Source organism: Coenobita brevimanus, chromosome 48, assembly GCF_032717465.1.
Source record: "Coenobita brevimanus isolate Jiangsu-jjx chromosome 48, ASM3271746v2, whole genome shotgun sequence".
Lineage (NCBI taxonomy): Eukaryota > Metazoa > Arthropoda > Malacostraca > Decapoda > Coenobitidae > Coenobita > Coenobita brevimanus.
Genome location: NC_137001.1, coordinates 3478908 through 3500842, shown reverse-complemented (window position 1 = coordinate 3500842; position 21935 = coordinate 3478908). Strand labels below are relative to the sequence as shown.

Below are 21935 nucleotides of genomic sequence, written 5' to 3'. Positions count from 1 at the left end.
CCTGGCCATGATCGTGACTGTGTCATTACAAGTCTCCTGGCCACAATTGTGGCTGTATCAGTACAAGTCTCCTGACCACAATTGTGGCTGTATCAGTACAAATCTCCTGGCCATGATCGTGGCTGTATCAGTACAAGTCTCCTGACCACAATTGTGGCTGTATCAGTACAAGTCTCCTGGTCACAATTGTGGCTGTATCAGTACAAGTCTCCTGGCCACGATTGTGGTTCACCCATTTGCCTTCGACTCAAAACTGTGGCAGGCAGCTAGTGAATGTTATCAGTATTTCTCAACATTGACTCATTTCCTGGGTATTACACAATCCAGTTGAGAAGAAGTAAACTTTCAGACTCCTGGTCATCCTCCTTTCTGGACTTTGGCGAAAGCTTTGCCATTGCACTTGACATCTCAAAGGCTTTCGATCGAGTCTGGCATAAATCTTTAATTTCCAAACTGCCCTCCTACGGTTTCTATCCTTCTATCTGTGCCTTCATCGCTAGCTTCCTTTCTGGTCGTTCTATAGCCGCTGTTGTAGATGGCCATCGTTCTTCTCCTAGATCTATCAACAGTGGTGTTCCTCAGGGCTCTGTCCAATCACCAACTCTCTTCCTTTTATTCATCAATGATCTTCTAAGCTGTACATCTAACCCTATCCACTCATACGCTGATGACTCCACCCTTCACCTTTCCATTCAGTTCCCGCAACGCCCATCTCAACAGTTACTTCAAGAAACAAGGGATGAGGCTATGGCACACCTAATGTCTGACTTGGCTCATATCTCTGACTGGGGTAAAAATAATATGGTTGTCTTTAATGCATCTAAGACTCAGTTCTTACACCTATCAACCCGACAAAATCTTCCACAGGTAGACCCACTAATGTTTAATAATATTCAGCTTAATCCTGCATCATCCTTGAACATGCTTGGGGTTTCATTTACTCGGGACTTATCTTGGAAAGATCATATTACATCTCTTGTAAAATCTGCTTCCAAGAGATTGGGTGTGCTAAGCCGACTCCGCTCTTTTTTTACCCCTGCACAATTGTTGACTCTATACAGGGGTTTTATCCGCCCCTGTGTGGAGTACAACTCTCATGTGTGGGGAGGCTCCCCACATACAACTCTTCTCAATAGGGTGGAGTCAAAGGCTTTTCGTCTCATTAACTCTCCTCCTCTTACTGACTCCCTTCAACCTCTGTCTCTTCGCCGCACTGTTGCATCTTTATCTCTTTTCTATCGCTACTTTAATGGTCACTGCTCCTCTGAACTGTCTTCTTGCATTCCTCCACCTCTACGACGGGCGCGTAGCACCCGTCTGGCAGCAAACTCTCATCCCTTTTCTGTCCAGCTCTCTAATGCAAGAGTTAACCGTTACTCCCAGTCTTTCATTTATGCAACAGGTCAGCTCTGGAACTGTCTCCCTCTGTCTGTATTTCCTGCTGCCTATGATCTCCAGTCTTTCAAACGTAGTGTGTCCAGGCATCTCAAAATGATCGGATCTTGACTTTGGCTCTCTATTGTATTTTGTTTTTCTCTTGGAGGGAACTGTTACTGCGGGCTCATGGCCTTTGGTTCCTTCTTCCTCGCATAAAAAAAAAAAAAAAGATTTATGATTTTAGGTTAGTAGGAGTGTTTTTCTCTCATTTTTTATACAGAAATGCACTGATTTAGGACACCACACACCACTTGCTATGCAGCTTCCCATCATTATTCCAGCTCTTGTATGGTAAGTGGAGCCCTAATTTTTTGTAGACAGATGCATATTAGCTCCTTATGTGTGACTGTTATGTTTCTTTCTAATTTACAAACCTTGATATTTTTTTTTTTTTTTTTTTTTTGTGTCAAAAATGCAGTTTCTCAGGCTAGAACCAATAGTGACCTGAAAAGGTTAAGCCACATGATGGTGCTATCCAGCCTGTGGTTAAGCCACATGATGGTGCTATCCAGCCTGTGGTTAAGCCACATGATGGTGCTATCCAGCCTGTGGTTAAGCCACATGATGGTGCTATCCAGCCTGTGGTTAAGCCACGTGATGGTACTATCCAGCCTGTGGTTAAGCCACATGATGGTGCTATCCAGCCTGTGGTTAAGCCACATGATGGTACTATCCAGCCTGTGGTTAAGCCACATGATGGTACTATCCAGCCTGTGGTTAAGCCACATGATGGTACTATCCAGCCTGTGGTTAAGCCACATGATGGTGCTATCCAGCCTGTGGTTAAGCCACATGAGGTACTATCCAGCCTGTGGTTAAGCCACGTGAGGTACTATGCAGCCTGTGGTTAAGCCACATGAGATACTATCCAGCCTGTGGTTAAGCCACATGATGGTGCTATCCAGCCTGTGGTTAAGCCACATGAGGTACTATCCAGCCTGTGGTTAAGCCACATCAGGTACTATCCAGCCTGTGGTTAAGCCACATGATAGTGCTATCCAGCCTGTGGTTAAGCCACGTGATGGTGCTATCCAGCCTGTGGTTAAGCCACATGATGGTGTTATCCAGCCTGTGGTTAAGCCACATGAGGTACTATCCACTGCCGGATTAAGGGGGGGGCCCAAGGGTCCCGGGCCCTGGGCCACCCACCAAGAGGGGGCCTCCCACCAGAGCAACTTGTGTTCATTTCATTTCGTGTTTATGCATTACATATTACAGCATTGGATGAATAGTCCCCGTTCAGTATTTCCTAACTAAATGTGTCATATTTATATATTAGGATTCAGGTAACCCGTCTGTGGTGTATGCCATTGGGGGAGTTGGAAAGGGGGCCTCCCTTCCAAGCGGGCCCCGGGCCTCCCACATGCTTAATCCAGCTGTGGTACTATCCAGCCTGTGGTTAAGCCACATGATGGTACTATCCAGCCTATGGTTAAGCCACGTGATGGTGCTATCCAGCCTGTGGTAAGCCACATGATGGTGCTATCCAGCCTGTGGTAAGCCACATGATGGTGCTATCCAGCCTGTGGTTAAGCCACATGATGGTACTATCCAGCCTGTGGTAAGCCACATGATGGTGCTATCCAGCCTGTGGTTAAGCCACATGATGGTGCTATCCAGCCTGTGGTTAAGCCATGGTCACATGGAGATATATTCAATTAACCCTTTGAGATTTTCGGCCCTCCACCGATTGTGTCTGTGCCAGATTCACCCTGGCGCACATACAGGTCACCGTCGTGCAGCAATATTTGTACTTAATTGGCCACTGTACACTAACTTTTTATGGTAGACTAATGAATGTGGTACCATTTTAAAGCTGAATAGTTGCTCTTTATCATAGTATGGTTGAAAAAGGTAAATACTGTAGCTAAAAGGCCAATAAGACAAGTAGAAGTTACCCGAAAAGGAAAAATCACACACCCTTCCGTAGAAAAATATTTGTAAAAAAAAAAAAAGTATTAGAGTTACATGAAATTTGATTGCACCATGTCAATCTACAGTAAAGTACCTTTCCATTGACATACATGTTATGGCAATTTACTTAGTTTTCACAGAGAAAAGCGAAAGCTCTCACTGTCACACAGGCAAATATCCATGCTGGTAATACTGATATTATTCATGTTAAAAGCGAATTTAGTATGCATATCTGTCTGATACACTTGTCAGTGTATAACCAAATAGTTCAAAAAGGATAAACAGGATAGTGTATTTAGAACAAGCCCGGATAGGATATGGAAAACATGCAAAAAAAACAATGTTGTTTCATATGACTCGAATTCGAGTCATCAGAATCTCAACGGTTGGATTTACGATGACTCGAAATTGCGTCTTCGGAATCTCAAAGGGTTAATAACAATCACAGGAGCAATAGCAAGAGAATGAAATTTCAGAAGATGGTCACGTGGGTAGTTCTGTCCAAACAAGAAAAGAAAAAATATATATTTCCCTGTGAGTGCCAGATGAATGATGGCCGTTCTCTTAAGTTTTACTAATGCAGGCATGAGTGTGGAAAAAGAAAAAAAAAGAAGTGATGACCACCAACCAGGATGCTGCAAGTCTGGCTATGTTAGTGATTAAAGAAGTGGAGTATGACTAGAAAATATTTGTGGATATGTAAGTAGCTTACCAGAAAGAGAAGTGAGAGCATTTGTTATAAAATGGTCAGAGAACTTAATTTGGATGAGCCAGAAACCATGAGGCTGTGGATATGACTTAGTAAATCCCAACAGCTTCATGTGTTGTCTTGTTTTTGGTATGATTGACAAGTAAGATACCAAAGTGGGGAAGTCTGTGTCCGTGAGTGAGCAGCAGGCTTGGATGTAAGCAATAGCTGGTCAAATGAACTTCCAGTGTATAATCCTGTCATGCTTTTCAAATTACATATATTTGTCATTTCATCCATAATCTATCTATCTATCTATCTATTGCCAGATGCCTCAATCCCGTTTGGGGTGGCCACAAACAAATCGCCTCCAAGTCGCCCTGTCCCCCGCCATTTTACTGCCCTGCTCCCAACTCACACCCCCCTCTCTCATATACCTCTCCACCCCATCCCTCCATCTCATCCTCGGCCTCCCCCTCCCTCTTCCCCCCTCCACCTCACTCTCATACACTCTCTTCATCAGTCTTTCACCCTCCATCCTCTCCACATGGCCAAACCACCTCAGTGTGTTCCTCATAACGCTTCCTATCACATCCACATCCACACCACAACGCTCATCCATAATAATATTGTTATATTATGTGATGATTCAACACAAAAATGAGCATTACAATTTATGTAATGAATAGAACATTAGCAAATTAGCACATTTGACTGTAATTAAGGCCTCTTCTGTTTGTACTCATTGATAGATCGTGGGGCAGATCCTGATCTGGTTCAGATTTGAATCCAGATTTTGCTCCTCTGGTTTGTGATAACAGAACAATAGCTGGTTGTAAGGCTGATTTTACCTGTGATGGTTTTCCATAGTTCTGCATGGCCCTGTTGCCATGGATGATGATGATGATGAATTAAACTATCTATCTATCTATCTATATCTATCTATAGCCCGACGCCCTAATCCCGCAAAGGGTGGCCGCAGACAAAACGCCTCCAAGTCACTCTGTCACCCACCATTTGACTACCCTCCCCCCAACTCCCCCCTCCCTCCCTCATATACCTCTCAATTCCATCCCTCCACCTCATCCTCGGTCTACCCCTCCCTCTCCCTCCCTCCACCTCACCTACATACACCCTCTTTGTCAGTCTTCATTCTCCATTCTCTCCACATGTCCAAACCACCTCAGTGTATTTCTCCTAATCTTCTCAACCACATCCACATCTACCCCACAATGTTCCTTCACTTCTTCATTCGTCAACCTGTCCCTCCACGTCACTCCACATGCTCCTCTCAAGTAACTTATTTCCACTGCTCTCACTCTTGACTTGTTCCCCTCTTGCAAGGTCCACACCTCGTTTCCATACGTCAGGGTAGGGATCACAATACCATCATGCAGTGACTTCTTAACTTCCATACTCACCTCCCTATTTCTCATCACTGCTTTCAGTGTACCAACAACCTTCCTTCCCTGCTGTACCCTTTCACGTATTCATCCCCCAAAGTTCCATCCCTACTCATCACACTACCCAAGTACTTGAATGCACTCACGTTCTCCATATCCTCACCATCCAACCTCACTGCACACTCTGTGACTTCATTCCTCTCAAACACCATAACTTTACTTTTGTTTACATGAACTTTCAGCTTCCTCCTCCTACACACTGTCCCAAATTCATTCACCAAACCTTGCAACTCCCATTCATCTTCACTCAACAATACTGTATCATCAGCAAACAGCAACACCGGAAGCTTCCAAAGCTCACCCACATTCATTAGGGCCAGCCCTACATCCACTGCCCTACCTTGCACCTCCTTTACAACCCCATCCATATATATATTAAACAGCCATGGAGACATCACACACCCCTGTTTTAGTCCCACATTGAGATCAAAGAACTCACTCAGCTCACCATCCACTCGCACCGTAGCCCTAGCTCCCTCGTACATACTCTTCACAGCACTCAACAATCTCCCCTCCACCCCACATATTCTTAATACCTTCCACATACCTTGCCTATCTATTCTGTCATAAACTTTCTCCAAGTCCATGAAGGCAGCATACACTTTCCTTCCCTTCTCTAGATACTTCTCCGCTAAACATCTTAGAACAAATATCTGATCTACACACCCCTTTCCCTTCCTAAATCCCCCTTGTTCTTCTCCAACTAGCTCCTCTGTCATATGCCTAACCCTATCAATGAGTATTCTACCATATATTTTACCAGTCACACTAAGAAGGCAAATACCTCTATGGTTATCACATACTTCTCTCTCCCCTTTTCCTTTGTACAGAGGAACAATTATACCTGATTTCCAGCCCTCTGGAACCCTTCCCTCTTCCCAAGCCAATCTACACAACTTCCATATCCACTCCACAACAATCTCACCCCCATACCTAAGCATTTCACCACACATTCCTTCAATTCCTGGGGCCTTTCCCAGCTTAATCTTCTTCATCGCTTCCACTACTTCCACCCTACTGATCTCTTCCTCCCTCCTCTCATCTCTTCTTCTCCCAGCCATTCCCCAACCACTTATACTCACACTGCTCTCACTCTCTACACTCAACAAATCCTCAAAGTGCTCCTTCCATCTCCTCAATTTCTCTCTCTTCTCCACCAACAATCTATTATTCCTATCTTTCACTCCCCTATTATTTCCCCTTTCACACTGCCTTACTTTCTTTACCTCCTTCCAAAACAATTTCTTACTCTCCCTCCATTTCACACTCAGATTCCTCCCAAACTCTTCATCCACTTTCTTCTTACTCTCCTTCACCAGTCTCTTAACCTCCCTTCTCCTGCTCACATATACCTCTCTCTTCTCTCTCTCATCTTCTCGCCTACCTCTACTCGCCAACCATTCACCATATGCCTTCTTCTTTTGTTCCACAGCTCGTTTCACCTCATCATTCCACCATGCTCTCCCTTGTACACCCTTGCATCTCCTCCTCACTCCACAAACCGCCTCACACGCTGTGCCTATCTCTTCCATGAATATCTTACATACGTCTTCCACCCCTTCCATCTGCTCTAGCTCATACCTTCCCAATCTTTCTTTCACTATGCTCTTATACTCTGTCATTTTCTCACTATCTTGCAATTTCTCGACTCTTCTCACAGGGGCTGCTTCCTCCTGTTTTCCCCTTCGCCTCCTCAACCACTTTCTTTGCATCTTTACCTTGGCCATCACTAAGTGATGGTCCGAGACTCCATTCCCCCACCCTCTCCACACTCTTGCATCCAACACTTGTCTTCTCATTCGCTCATCCACACACACGTAGTCTATCATTGCCTTTCGTTCAACAAGTTCACCATCCATCCTCCTCATTACTCTCCATGTATACAGGTGAATCATCTTATGACGAAAGTAGGTGTTGGCTATTGCCAACCTCTTACAAGCACAGATGTCCACCAAAGCACTACCATTCCCATCCACTTCAGCTGGCACACCCCACTGACCAACCACTCCATCCACTCGTAGATTTTGCTTCTCTGGTTTGTGATAACAGAACAATAGCTGGTTGTAAGGCTGATTTTACCTGTGATGGTTTTCCATAGTTCTGCATGGCCCTGTTGCCATGGATGATGATGATGATGAATTAAACTGCATGACTAATATTTTTGCTGTGTACAATTTTATGGCAGATATGAGATAAATGCCATGTATAGTATGTATGTCTGTGTGGAAGCTTGGAGGGGTAATCATCAAGGAGACACAATATCACCTTATTTTGCCCCCCCTCCCCTTTTTTTTTTTTTTTTTTTTTTTTTAGTGCAATTTTGAATTTCAACGGACACCATCTTGTGCACAAAACAGATGGACACCATCTTAGAATATGATTTTTTCACAAATTTTCTGCTCATCTTTGGTGATTTGCCCAAACCGAGCCTGGTGATTGGAACATAACTTTGTTAATTCTAGCCTGCCCATACCCTACCCAACCTAAGTTTTTGTAACCTTACTTAATTTAGCCAGACCAAACCTATTGTAACCTAACCTTTGACCATACCTAACCTAATTTTGCCTGTCCTACCTAACTTAACCTATTATAAGTTGACTCAGCTGAACATTACAACATTTATCCTATCCTAACAAATTTCCATAATCTAACCTTAATAATCCTAACCTGCTGATTTTGGCATGTATAAAATTGTGACGCCCTTATAATGCAGCACAGGAGGCTGGTCCATTTGTTCCCCTGTTGTGTAGGTGGGATTAGCTTAGTGGTTTATATGTGCAGGTGTGAGGAACTCTCTAGATTTTAAGTGTTTTGCTGTAGGATTAGGCTAATGTAAGTTTGGAGATGTGAAGAACACATTCTAGAAATTAAGTGTTATGCTGTATGATTAAGTTAATGGTTTATATCTGGAGATGAGGAACATTTTAGAGATTATATGTTGTGCCATAGGATTAGATGAGTGCTTTGTATGTGGAGTTGTGAGGAGCATTCTTGAAATTGTTATGCCATAGGATTAGGCTAAAGTTTTATGTCTGGTGATAGCAGGAACATTCAAGAAACATGGACATATCTTATCTTAGGAATTTGTTTTTGTCATTATTGTTATTATGTAATGTTGATTTGAGTTCATTATTATGTGGGAAAATGTGAGTTCCCTCCCAGGCTGTAGAATATCCTGTGTTGTTGTGGAGATGGAGTCACCTGGGGGGGAAAGGTGTTATATAAAGGGATCATTGTGCCTCCTACCGTAGTTTAGTGTGTTCACGGTAGCCGACAGAGACCAGTACAGAGTGGAGAGTAGTCAGTCAGACAATGACTGTTAATCAGTGAAAGACAGAGTAGTCAGCCAGTTAACGGACTATGAATATTAGGGAGTGATGACGAAGGTAGTGTGAGAGGGAAATGTGCCACCATGTTTTGCAAGTGTACCTCAGCTGTGCCTGGAAGAAGTAAAACCCTACAATGTTCAGTGGCCTTTGATTAATGTCCTGGCTTGTGTACTCATTGTTCTTGACACATCAACAAACTCTGCAGTGCTACAAATTGGCATCAGGAGTGGGATATGTTTTAAGAGATGGAGATGCATGGACAGGTTGCCAAAACAGTGGATATATCTCTGGCAGATATGCTTGCAGTGTTAGGAGCACAGCAAGAACAAAAGAAATACTTGCAGTGTTAGGAGCACGGCAAGAACAAAAGAAATACTTGCAGTGTTAGGAGCACAGCAAGAACAAAAGAAATACTTGCAGGGTTAGGGGCAGCAAGAAGAACAAAAGAAATACTTGCAGGGTTAGGAGCACAGCAAGAAGAACAAAAGAAATACTTGCAGGGTTAGGGGCAGCAAGAACAAAAGAAATACTTGCAGGGTTAGGGGCAGCAAGAACAAAAGAAATACTTGCAGTGTTAGGGGCAGCAAGAAGAACAAAAGAAATACTTGCAGTGTTAGGGGCAGCAAGAAGAACAAAAGAAATACTTGCAGTGTTAGGGGCAGCAACAAGAACAAAGGAAATACTTGCAGGGTTAGGGGCAGCAAGAAGAACAAAAGAAACATATACTTGCAGTGTTGAGAGAACATCATGAAGAACAAAGACCTTCAACCCTGTTACACACGTCCTGACTTTATCCTCCACTATACAGGACACCTCTTGCCTCACCTGTCTTACCTGGCCACTTATTCTTTCTACCTTACTGTTTACCACCTGTTGTTGCTTCAGTTTCCTCATCTCCACACACAGCTGGTGAAGGTGCTGTCAGCCCACTTATCTCCACACACAGCTGGTGAAGGTGCTGTCTGCCCACTCATCTCACACAGCTGGTGAAGGTGCTGTCTGCCCACTCATCTCACACAGCTGGTGAAGGTGCTGTCTGCCCACTCATCTCACACAGCTGGTGAAGGTGCTGTCTGCCCACTTATCTCCTCACACAGCTGGTGAAGGTGCTGTCTGCCCACTTATCTCCTCACACAGCTGGTGAAGGTGCTGTCTGCCCACTTATCTCCACACACAGCTGGTGAAGGTGCTGTCTGCCCACTCATCTCCTCACACAGCTGGTGAAGGTGCTGTCTGCCCACTTATCTCCTCACACAGCTGGTGAAGGTGCTGTCTGCCCACTTATCTCCTCACACAGCTGGTGAAGGTGCTGTCTGCCCACTTATCTCCACACACAGCTGGTGAAGGTGCTGTCTGCCCACTTATCTCCTCACACAGCTGGTGAAGGTGCTGTCTGCCCACTTATCTCCTCACACAACTGGTGAAGGTGCTTTCTGCCCACTTATCTCCTCACATAGCTGGTGAAGGTGCTGTCTGCCCACTTATCTCCTCACACAGCTGGTGAAGGTGCTGTCTGCCCACTCATCTCCTCACACAGCTGGTGAAGGTCCTGTCTGCCCACTCATCTCCTCACACAGCTGGTGAAGGTGCTGTCTGCCCACTCATCTCACACAGCTGGTGAAGGTCCTGTCTGCCCACTCATCTCACACAGCTGGTGAAGGTGCTGTCTGCCCACTCATCTCCTCACACAGCTGGTGAAGGTGCTGTCTGCCCACTTATCTCCTCACACAGCTGGTGAAGGTGCTGTCTGCCCACTCATCTCCTCACACAGCTGGTGAAGGTGCTGTCTGCCCACTCATCTCCTCACACAGCTGGTGAAGGTGCTGTCTGCCCACTTATCTCCTCACACAGCTGGTGAAGGTGCTGTCTGCCCACTCACCGGTTCCTCTAATTTTGCATAGTGTTGTGCTTGAGCTTCTTTCTGCTCTTCTTGATATTTCTTTTGTTCTTGATAATTTTCTTTGTTCTAGATATTTACTGTGTTCTTATTGCTGTGCTCTTAGATATTTATTTTATTCTTAATTTCTTTTTTTTTTTCTTTTTGCTGTGCTTGATATTTTTATTTATAATTTTTTAAATTCTTCTTAATATTTCTTGGTGGTAAGTGGTGGTGACCATTATCCACTCACGTGATGTAGTGCTGCCTACTTCTTCCTTCACCTTTATCATTCTTTTTCTGTGTCAGTCCTCCTCTCTTCCTATTTCTCCCATCTTTCTTTTCACTTTTTATTATTCTTTTTTCCTTTTCAGTTGGCTTTACACTGAGTGACAAGTCTAATGGTTTCCTGTAAGCCAGGAAACCATTTACAGTGCTGGGTGGTAACTGTATGACCAACCCATATGTGTTCCCTATGTGTTAATAAGTGGGTTGGTGGAGGGTTAGTGCCCCTTCCCTTAAAACAACTAAAAGACAAACGGCCACCCCTTGCGGGATCATTGCATCTGGCTATAGATCGTTTTGTTTCATTTATAAAGGCTCAAACATGCTTGTATGCATTGGCCTTGGTCATCTGATGGCAGCTTTCCATGCTGCTCAACAGGGTTGGCAAAAATCATTGGATAGGAAAAAATATGCAATTACAGTATATTTAATGTTAATGTTTTGTATTCCAGCAATTCTACCCCTGTGTATATCAGTCTGACATGCAATTACTCATAGATATAATATAAAGAAGGAGTTAGCAAGCTTTTATTTCCATCCTTAAACATACTTGAGGTTTCATTCACTTGGGACTTATCCTGGAAAGATCATATTACATCTCTTGTAAAATCTGCTTCCAAGAGATTAGGTGTGCTAGGCTGACTCCGTACCTTCTTTACCCTTGCACAGTTGTTGACTTTATACACAAGTTTTGTTTGCCTCTGTGTAGAGTACATCTCTCGTGTGGGGAGACTCACCACATACAGCTCTTCTCAGTAGGGTGGCGTCAAAGGCTTTTTGTCTCATCAACTCTCCCTCTCTTACTGGCTCCCTTAAACCTCTGTCTCTTCGCCGCACTGTTGCATTTTTATCTCTTTTCTATCGCTACTTTAATGGTCAATGCTCCCCTGAACTAACTGCTTGCATCCTTCCACCTCTACGACGGATGCGTAGCACCCGTCTAGCAACAAACTCTCATCCTTTTCTGTCCAACTCTTTAATGCAAGAGTTAACCATTACTCCCAGTCCTTCATTTATGCAACAGGTCAACTCTGGAACTGTCTCCCTCTGTCTGTATTTCCTACATCCTATGATCTCCAGTCTTTCAAATGCAGTGTGTCCAGGCATCTTGAAATGAATGGATCTTGAATTTGGCTCTCTTTTGTATTGTATTTGTTTTTTTCTTGGAAGGAACGGTTTGCAGGCTCCTGGCCTTTGGTTCCTTCTTCTTTGCATTAAAAAAAAAATGCGTGTAATAATGACAATACTGTAGCTGATTTAGAAAGCCAGCTTTTACCAGCCAGGTACACTTGTCTCACAGACGCTCTAATCACTAAGTTATAGTGCAGTAAAACATGGAACACCTCTTTGACTTTTACAATGGAAAGTTTAAACATTTTAGTTGTAGGAGAGAGAGCCAGCTGCCCTGGCTACTCCCTGTATATTATCAGTGATTGTTCTTAGTAGCTATACTATAAATTTGCTCTGTTAATTAAATGTTTTGCATGCCATTATAATGTCTACTGGTATTTTTTTCTGTTAACAAGACTAAAAAAGAATTCTTTAACAAAAATATCATTAGTGTTCTGAAAGGATTAATGTGTCCATTTACATACTCTTATGTACCATAAATATGTTTTTGGTTAGAACATTTACTTAAAGTTTTCAGTTCACCTTACTATTTTTAATCCTGTTATTAGGAATACAACTCTTCACAATGAAAAACCACAGTTGATATAAATAACAAAAATATATATACAACCCAAGAAGAATCAAGTGGTTTATAAAAAAATAAAAATAAACTTTTTGCTTGGTTTAAACCATGTTTTGAACCATTTGGTTTTAACCATGTTTTGAACCATTTGGTTTAAACCATTGGTCTAAAGTGCCCAACCATGCTGCTTGATCTCTAGCAGCCTCCCTATTCAGTCCCTTATCCGTGAGGCCACACTTTATGACATCCCAGGTGTTTTTTGGTCTGCCTCTCACAACCCTACCCACAGTGTTAACATTTCTCACTTTTTGCATCCCATCCTCTCAAGCCCAACCCATTCCAATCTATCTCTCTTCATCACAACAACACACTCTAGTCCCATCCTTCCTCTTAACTCATCCATCATAAGCGTAGCCCCCCCAGGCCTCACATTCAAGGACACATTGTACATCCACTGAACTATTGCCATATCTGGATATTGGAGCCTGTGAATATCCTCTTCCTTTACTGCCCAGGTTTCTCTTCCATACAGTATTACACTCCTAACACATGCTGCATACATAGGTCCCTTCGTACAGAGGGAGAGCTCTCTCACTGTCAGGAGAGGCAATAGCTCCCTGATTTTCTTCCAACCACTCCTCCCTGTGGCTATAGAGCTGCTCCAGCCCCACTTACAGCACATAACATGTCTCTGAAATAACAGACCTCCTCCTATCACTTCAGAGATTCACCAGCAGTCCTTTCACACATAACAAATTGCACCTGCTGTCCCTGACACACTGCGTACACAAAATCATTATCATCTCGCAGTCTGCCTCTGATACCACTACATCTCTAATGTACCCACGATCACACACACCGCACAAGATGGAATTACTTCCCACACCATTGTCAAACCACACATGGCGACTCTCCCTCTTTGACAGTACCGCCACCATCAGTACCATTGGATACCATCACTTTTTTTTTTTGTTTTATCTGCTTTTACTCTTAAGCCCTTGTGCCCTGTACCATCGCTCCACTTTCTAAATCATTCCCCTGCCTCCCTTTCGTTCTCTGCAGTCAACACCAAATCATTGGCATACAACATCTCCCACGGGAGTCCAGTCTGAAGTCACGTGAGAGCAGAGTTGCCAGGTTGGCGGATTTTCCGCCAAATTGGGCGGTATTAAATTGAGGCTGGCAGGTAAAATTTAACATTGGCAGTTGGGCGTTTTTGGGGGCGAGTTAATATCTTAACTGGCGGGTTTTCAGCAGCTTCAGCTCGAGAGGGTATTTGCTAAATTAACCTTACTGTAACTCTCGTCTCTTAGCAAAAACAAGGGTGACCGGAGAGATCAAGATCGAGGGCAGGTGGTGGTGGGTGGAACTGACGAAACCATTAGCACCCGGCCCAGCCCTCCCTCGGGATATGACTCCCCTAATCCACACTCAAACACAGGTCACGGGGCCTGGCAGCCATGTATGCCGTGGTGGTAAAATAAGAGAGGCAGCATTTCAATTTTAGTCAGGGAACAGTGAAGGGAGGTTTGCTGGATAGTGGAACTGGGAAAACAATGTGTATGCAAAGTATAACAGAAAATACAATAAAAGCTGTGAAAAAGAAAATGGATTGCGATAATGGATTGTCTGTCCCAGGTGATGAAATACTTGCATTTTGCAAATTTAATAAATGGCTAATGTGAGGCAAATGTATGAAGTTTGTATGAGATATAACTATTTTTCACGTCATTTGTTGCTCACATGTAAACCTAATATTATTAGTCTGTAATTACTGACAAGGCAATTTTTGGGCGGGTAAGCAGGCTGGTATTTTGGCGGGATTGGGCGGGTTTGGGAGAGGAACTCGTCGGGTTGGCAGTTTCTGACCTGGCAACCCTGCATGAGAGGGCTTCAAGCACCATGGCAAAAACAAAGGAGTCAAGACTGACCCCTGGTGCACACTAACATTCACGGAATACTCATCCCTCGTCTCCATTCACCCTTACCTGGGTGCAAGCATCCACATACATGGCCATAACCACCCTAACCAGCCACTCCTCAATCCCATGCTTTCTCATTCCTACCTCACCACCTCTCTAGGGACTCAGTCAAAGGTCTTCTCCAAATCAACAAAAATAAAGTACAGATCCCTTTTCTTCCCAATATATTTTTCCTGAAGCTCTCGAACAATGGATATGGCAAATAATGGCATCAGTGGTCCCTTTGCCTGGCATAAACCCAAACTGCATCTCATGAATATTCACTCTTTCACTAATCATACCTTCTAGAACTCTCTCCATTACCTTCATTATCTGGTCCAAAAGCTTTATACCTTTATAATTTCCTCTTTCCAGGGCATCACCCTTCCCCGTGTACACATTTACAGTTACACTCTTCAGCCATCCATGTCGGACAACACTGTCTATCAGTCCAGTCAGTCTGTTGCCAGACGCCTTAATCCTGTAAAGGGTGGCCACAAACAAACTGACTCCATGTTGCTCTGTCCCTTACCATTTCACTGCCCTCACTGCACCTCAGCTCACACCCCCCTCTCTCGTACACCTCACCGTTCCATCCCTTTATCTCATCCTCGGCCTCCCCCTTCCTTTCCCCCCCTCCATCTCACTGCCATTCACTCTCTTCGTTAATCTCTCGCTCTCCATCCTCACCACATGGCGAAACCACCTCAGTGTATTTCTCCTAATGCTTTCTGTCACATCCACATCACAACACTCCTTCACTTCCTCATTTGTCAGTCTCTCCATATAACTCCACACGCTCCTCTCAAGTAACTTATTTCCACTGCTCTCACTCTTGAGCTTTGTCCTTCCAACAAGGTCCAAGCTCCACTTCTATACGTTAGAGTTGGTATCACAATACTGTCATGTAGTAACTTTTTTACTTCCATGCTCACTTCCTTGTTTCCTATCACTGCTTTCAAGGAACCAGCAACCTTTCTTCATTGTTGTACCTTTTCAAACACTTCACCCTCTAAACTTCCATCCTTACTCATCACACTACCCAAGTACTTAAACGCACTCACACTTTCCATTTCATCATCCATCCCCACTGTAAATCCACTGACCTCACTTCTCTCAAAGACCATAACTTTCCTCTTCCTTACATTCACCTTTAGATTCCATTTCTTACACACTCTCCCAAACTCATCCACCAAGCCTTGCAGCACTCCTTCGCCTTCATTTATCAACACAGTATCATCTGCAAACAACAGTACAGGGAGTTTCCAAACACTACCCTCTCTCATTAGGGCCATCCAACATCCACTGCCCTACCTTGTATCTCTTTTATAACCTCATCCATATACAGATGGGTTAATTTCTGTTTAAATACCATCATCATCATCATTACCGTCACTACCACTATCACTATTCCCCATTATCATCATCATCACCACCTCTTCCTCCTCCTGCACCATCACCATCATCATCACCACCATCATCATCATCATCATCACCCCTTCTGCCTCCTCCTCCATCGTTGTCATCATCATCATCATCATCATCATCATCATCACCCCTTCTGCCTCCTCCTCCATCGTCATCATCATCATCATCATCATCATCATCATCATCACCCCCTTCTGCCTCCTCCTCCATCGTCGTCGTCATCATCATCATCATCATCATCATCATCATCATCATCATCATCACCCCTTCTGCCTCCTCCTCCATCGTCGTCATCATCATCATCATCATCCTCACCCCTTCTGCCTCCTCCTCCATCGTCGTCATCATCATCATCATCATCATCATCCTCACCCCTTCTGCCTCCTCCTCCATCGTCGTCATCATCATCATCATCATCATCCACGACGCCATGCTCCTCCTGACTATTTGAATCTGACATAACCGTTTGTGGATGCTGCCTCATCCTATCGCTAAGTAGGATAGTTGGCATGATGGTAGTAGTAGTGTAGAAGCTGACTGGCATACTGTTAATGTGTCCTGCAGTATTTATTATTATTATTATTATTATTATTATTATTATTATTATCATTATTCTTACTCTTATTATTTTTATTATTACTCATTATTATTATTATTATTATTGATATTATTATTATCATTATTATTATTGTTCTTACTCTTATTATTTTTATTACTATTATTATTATTATTATTATTATTATTATTATTATCATCATCATTATCATCATCATCATCATCGTCATCATCATCATTAGTCTGTTTTTTTTTTTTTTTCATCTGGGGAACAGGGTCACTCACAGCCTGAATATTTAGTTGTAGTGACGTGAAATTCGAATGAGTCTCCTTGGTTACTAGTCAGGTCAACCCCCCCACCTGAATATTAGGTCGTGGTTGCGTGAAATTCAATGAGCCTTAGTTACTGGGTAATGTGAGTCTCCTTGGTTACTAGTCAGATCAACCCTCCAAACTGCCTACACTTGGCTATCAACCCAGCTGAAATGGGATAGCGATCATTATCAGATTAGAATATATGTCTGTCTGTCTATCTATCTATTACCAGACGCCTTATTCCCGTAAGGGGTGACCACAAACAAGTCTCCTTCATGTTGCCCTGTCCCTCGCCATTTCACTGCTTTCCTTCCCACCTTACACCCCACCCTCTCATATGCCTCTCCACTCCAGCCCTCCATCTCATCCTCGGCCTCCATCTCACTCACACACTCTCGTCATCAGTCCCTCTTTTTCCATCCTCTCCACATGGCCAAACCCAGGGTTGCCAGGTCAGAAACTGCCAACCCGCTGAGTTCCTCTCCCAAACCCGCCCAATCCCGCCAAAATGTCAGCCTTCTCACCCGCCCAAAAACCGCTTTGTCAGTAATCACAGACTAATAATATTAGGTTTACAGGTGAGCAACAAATGACGTGAAAAATAGTTCTATCTTATACAAACTTCATACATTAGCCTCACTATCTATCTATCTATTGCCAGACGCCATAATCCCGTAAGGGGTGGCCACTTGACTTTGAGTTACCTATTTTACAGGGAGGGGCACTAACCCTCCACCAACCCACTTGTTGACACGTAGGGAGCACGTCTGGGTTGGTTATATGGTAGCCACCCAGCGTTGTAAATGGTTTCTTGGCTTACAGGAAACCATTTGGCTTGTCACTCAATGTAACGCCACCTGTGAAGGAAAGAAAAGCAACAAGAAGTGACAGGAAAGATGGGAGAATTAGTCATATATTAAATTTGCAAAATGCACTTGTTTCATCACCTGGGACAGACAATCCATTATTGCAATCCATTTTCTTTTTCACAGCTTTTATTGTATTTTCTGTTATACTTTGCATACACATTGTCTTCCCAGTTCCACTATCCAGTAAACCTCCCTTCACTACTCCCTGACTAAAATTGAAATGCTGCCTCTCTTATTTTACCACCACGGCATACATGGCTGCCAGGCCCCGTGACCTGTGTTTGAGTGTGGATTAGGGGAGTCATATCCCGAGGGAGGGCTGGGCCGGGTGCTAATTGTTTCGTCAGTTCCACCCACCACCACCTGCCCTCGATCTTGCTCTCTCCGGTCACCCTTGTTTTTGCTAAGAGACGAGAGTTACAGTAAGGTTAATTTAGCAAATACCCTCTCGAGCTGAAGCCGCCGAAAACCCGCCAGTTAAGATATTAACTCGCCCCAAAACCCGCCCAACCACCAATGTTAAATTTTACCTGCCAGCCTCATATTAATACCGCCCAATTTGGCGGAAAATCCGCCAACCTGGCAACTCTGACCAAACCACCTCAATGTATTATTTTCTAACACTTTCTGCCACATCCACATGCACACCAATATCTCAGGTGACAGGCAAAGAGAAAGCTGCCCTAAATAATCCCTGTGAAAGATGACTGTAGTTGGTTCACCTTAACTTGGTCCAAAATGTCATCCTTTGGCAGCTTATTTCACGTAGCAGGTGGCGGAAAAAGTGTGTGTGTGACTACCATACATACATACATGCATCATACATATATACATACATACATGCACACATACATACATAAATTTCACGTACCAAATGGCTGAAAAAGTGTGTGTGTGTGACTACCTTAATACAAAGATAAAGAAGACATGGCGTAGTGCTTGTAGTGGACATCTACATACAGTATGTACATACATCATACATATATACATACACACACACATACATACATCATACATGTATACATACATACACACATACACATATATACATACACAAATACATACATACATACATACATACACATATACATACATACATACATATTGTACATACACAAACGTACTGAACATTCATACAAACACATAATTCATCGTACATACATATATACATACATGGTTCAGCAGCAATGCAATCAGTTTGTCTCCTGTGCCAATACTGTTATGTTCATAGTACACTGAGATGGGTTGGCCTTGTGCAGAGAATAACACATTGACTATACATATACCGGTATACATACATACACATATATATACATACATACATACAGACACACAGACATACACACACACACACATTGCCTATAGTTCTTTCACCTTAACATGGCCCAAATTTTCGTCATTTTACAGTTTATTTCACACAGCTGATTGGCAGAAAAAGAGTGCTGTGGCTGTACATCACTCATAGCACTTCTTCGTAACTAGCTTCATGGCATTGTTTCACCTTAACTTAGCCCAGGTGTTGGTTATTGTTATGCTGGTGTTTTTAAGGCGACTTCTCGTCCTAAAAACACTAGCGACTGAAGCGGGGTCCTCTTTCTAGATCTGAAGTAAAGCACCAACAAAGGAACAGGACATAAAAACCAGGCAGTACACCTTAACACATCTATTACCTTAATTCTAACCGTTACAATACAACACAGAGTGATATTTGAGATACAGGGGAACAGGGACACAGAGTTAACATTCAGCACCACAAAATATAGTTACACTCAGTACACACTACAATGCTCATACAGGGATATCTTGAATTATATATGGTATTGTCTATGTGTCACTTTTAGGCAGGATATACACTGAACTGATCACAAAGGGGATAAACAAGATTGGGAGTCTGCAGGGGAAATATTACTATAAATAAGATAGGGTGCAGATAGCAACACTTGACACAGTCACCTGGTCACGGCGACACTCACACTCAGGCTTTTGACCGACCCGCGCACCCTAGCCTTATGCGTTCACAGAAAGTTCTTTTATTGGGGGGACTTGGATAATTAATCTAAGGTTCATTCTCTGTCCTGCCGACACTGAGTTCTTCTGGACTATTGGTAACTGCACTGTTCTTCACTTAGTCCCTGTTCACTGTTCTTTTTCCCCGATTTGTTCTTGACACACGAGGAGTCACTATTTACCTGTATCTTCTGGGTAATGTTCACTCCGTGACAAGGGCATAAGGGTAGAGCCCTAGGGGGACCCGGCCTGCAGAGGGAAAGGCATTACCCGCAGGGGAGTCACTACCCGGGTCACACTCGTCGGTGGGGTGCAGGGAGGCCCTTCCATCTGGGGGCCTCGACCTGAGTAGTGGCCCTCGAGTTGGGGCCTCGTCGGTGTGGTGCAGGGAGGCCTTCCTGTCTGGGGGCCTCGACCTGAGAGATGGCCCTCGGGACTGGGGCTGAACAGCCTGAATAGTCGGGCCTGTCGTCTCTGGCTCCGTGGAGTGAGGGAGCCGGGATCACCTTCGTCGGGAGCCGGTGGGTCTGGCCTGGGTGTCCTGGGACTGCGGGTGCCTAGGGGGAGAGGCGCCGACAGGGCTGGGCTGCGGCAGCTTCTCCTTCAGGACTCGGGCAGGAACAAGGATCTCCCGGGCGTGAGAGTTAGGTCTGATATCGGGCCTTGCCACCACTCTAGTGTCACCTCCGGGGCTATATTCCCGGGTGGTGACAAAGGGCTCCCACAGGGTTAAGAGGCTGGAGAAGGACTCACGTCACTCATGTCTTCTCTGGTACGTCCTGAGGCCAGAGCCTTGGGTCGCCTTACCCTGGTACGTACGTTGGCTGTGGCCGTGAGCTTACCCGGCGTACAAGGAGCAACTGAAGGGCGTACAAGGCCGCTCCTTCCCCGTCACGTATAGAGACCATCGGCGCGGTGTTGGTCCCGTAGTAGGGGACAAGCCGGAGTGAGGGGCACAGAGGCGACACTTTCTCCAGTGCATACTGAGGCTACCTTCAGGGGCTTCTCTACCCTGGTACGCGCCACGGCCGGAGCCGGATGCCTACCCATCTTACAGAGAGCAACTGAAGGGCGTATAAGGCCGCTCCATCCCCGCCACGTATAGAGACCGTCGGCGCGGTGTTGCTCCCGTAGTAGGGAAAAGCTACACGTACGATAGCAGGGGCTCTTTACTCTGGTACGTACTCTGGCCATAGCCGGGAGCTGATCTTTCCGACCAGAAGCAACTGAAGGGCGTACAATGCAGCTCCATCCCCGCCATGTATAGAGACCGTCGGCGCGGTGTTGCTCCTGTAGGAGAGAACAGCAGGAGAGGGATGCACTGGGGCAACTCTCTCTCTGGGGTGTACTAAGGCCGGAGCCTTGGGTCGCCTTACCCTTGTACACTTTATTAGGCCGTAGCCTTGGGCCTCCTGCCCTAGAGGGTGTAACAATTGCTGTCAATACAGTGTTACTTGGGACTGGAGCTAGTTCAGTCCCACCCCTTTTCTGACAACGGTTGTTCCGCCCGCAAGGTAGTTGCCTTTCCCCGGTCACCTGGTGTTGGGGCAGTTGTGGGGAACAAGGGCCCAGGACCGTAGTGTCCTGGTGACCCTCTTGATTGGGGTTACTAACCCCACCATTGTGTCTTCCTGGGGTGGTGTTGCGGTGGCAGCCCGGTGATGGGGTGGGGGGTGGTGAGGTGGGAGGTCCGGCGGCGGGCATGGCGGGCATTTTACCACCCTCCGCGTTGTAAAAGTCACGACCCCGTGACTGGAGGTGGTAGGTGGTGGAGGTGGATGTCTGGTGGGCCGGGGTGAGGTATTGGATGAGGCTGACCCAGTGGGTGGTGGTGTAAGGCTCCTGATGGGGGTTGAGAGTGAGCCGGAGGGAGAATGGATGGTCGGTCCGGCGTAGGAGTTGGAGAAGGTAGTGGGTGTCTCGGATTCTGGCATGTGGGCGGTCGTGGGGTAGCCAGTGTACTCTCGTCACTTTCATCTCGGGGAATGGTGCCTGGTGAGGAGATGAAAGCTGAATGCTGGAGAGTGACAGGAGATTGGTGGTTTTATGGGGGATGGTTCGGTGGGAGGAGCGTTGTCCTTTGGGGAATTGGGACCTGGGAAGATTCCATCGTGC

General features: G+C 44.9%; 1 protein-coding gene and 1 pseudogene across 1 annotated transcript in view; one reads left to right on the top strand and one right to left on the bottom strand.

Moving 5' to 3' along the window:
* LOC145399266 (uncharacterized) overlaps positions 1 to 21935 on the bottom strand; it is a 368546-nt pseudogene that overhangs the window by 283984 nt on the left and 62627 nt on the right.
* LOC145399235 (uncharacterized) overlaps positions 1 to 21935 on the top strand; it is an 87009-nt gene that overhangs the window by 7002 nt on the left and 58072 nt on the right. The window lies entirely within an intron of this gene.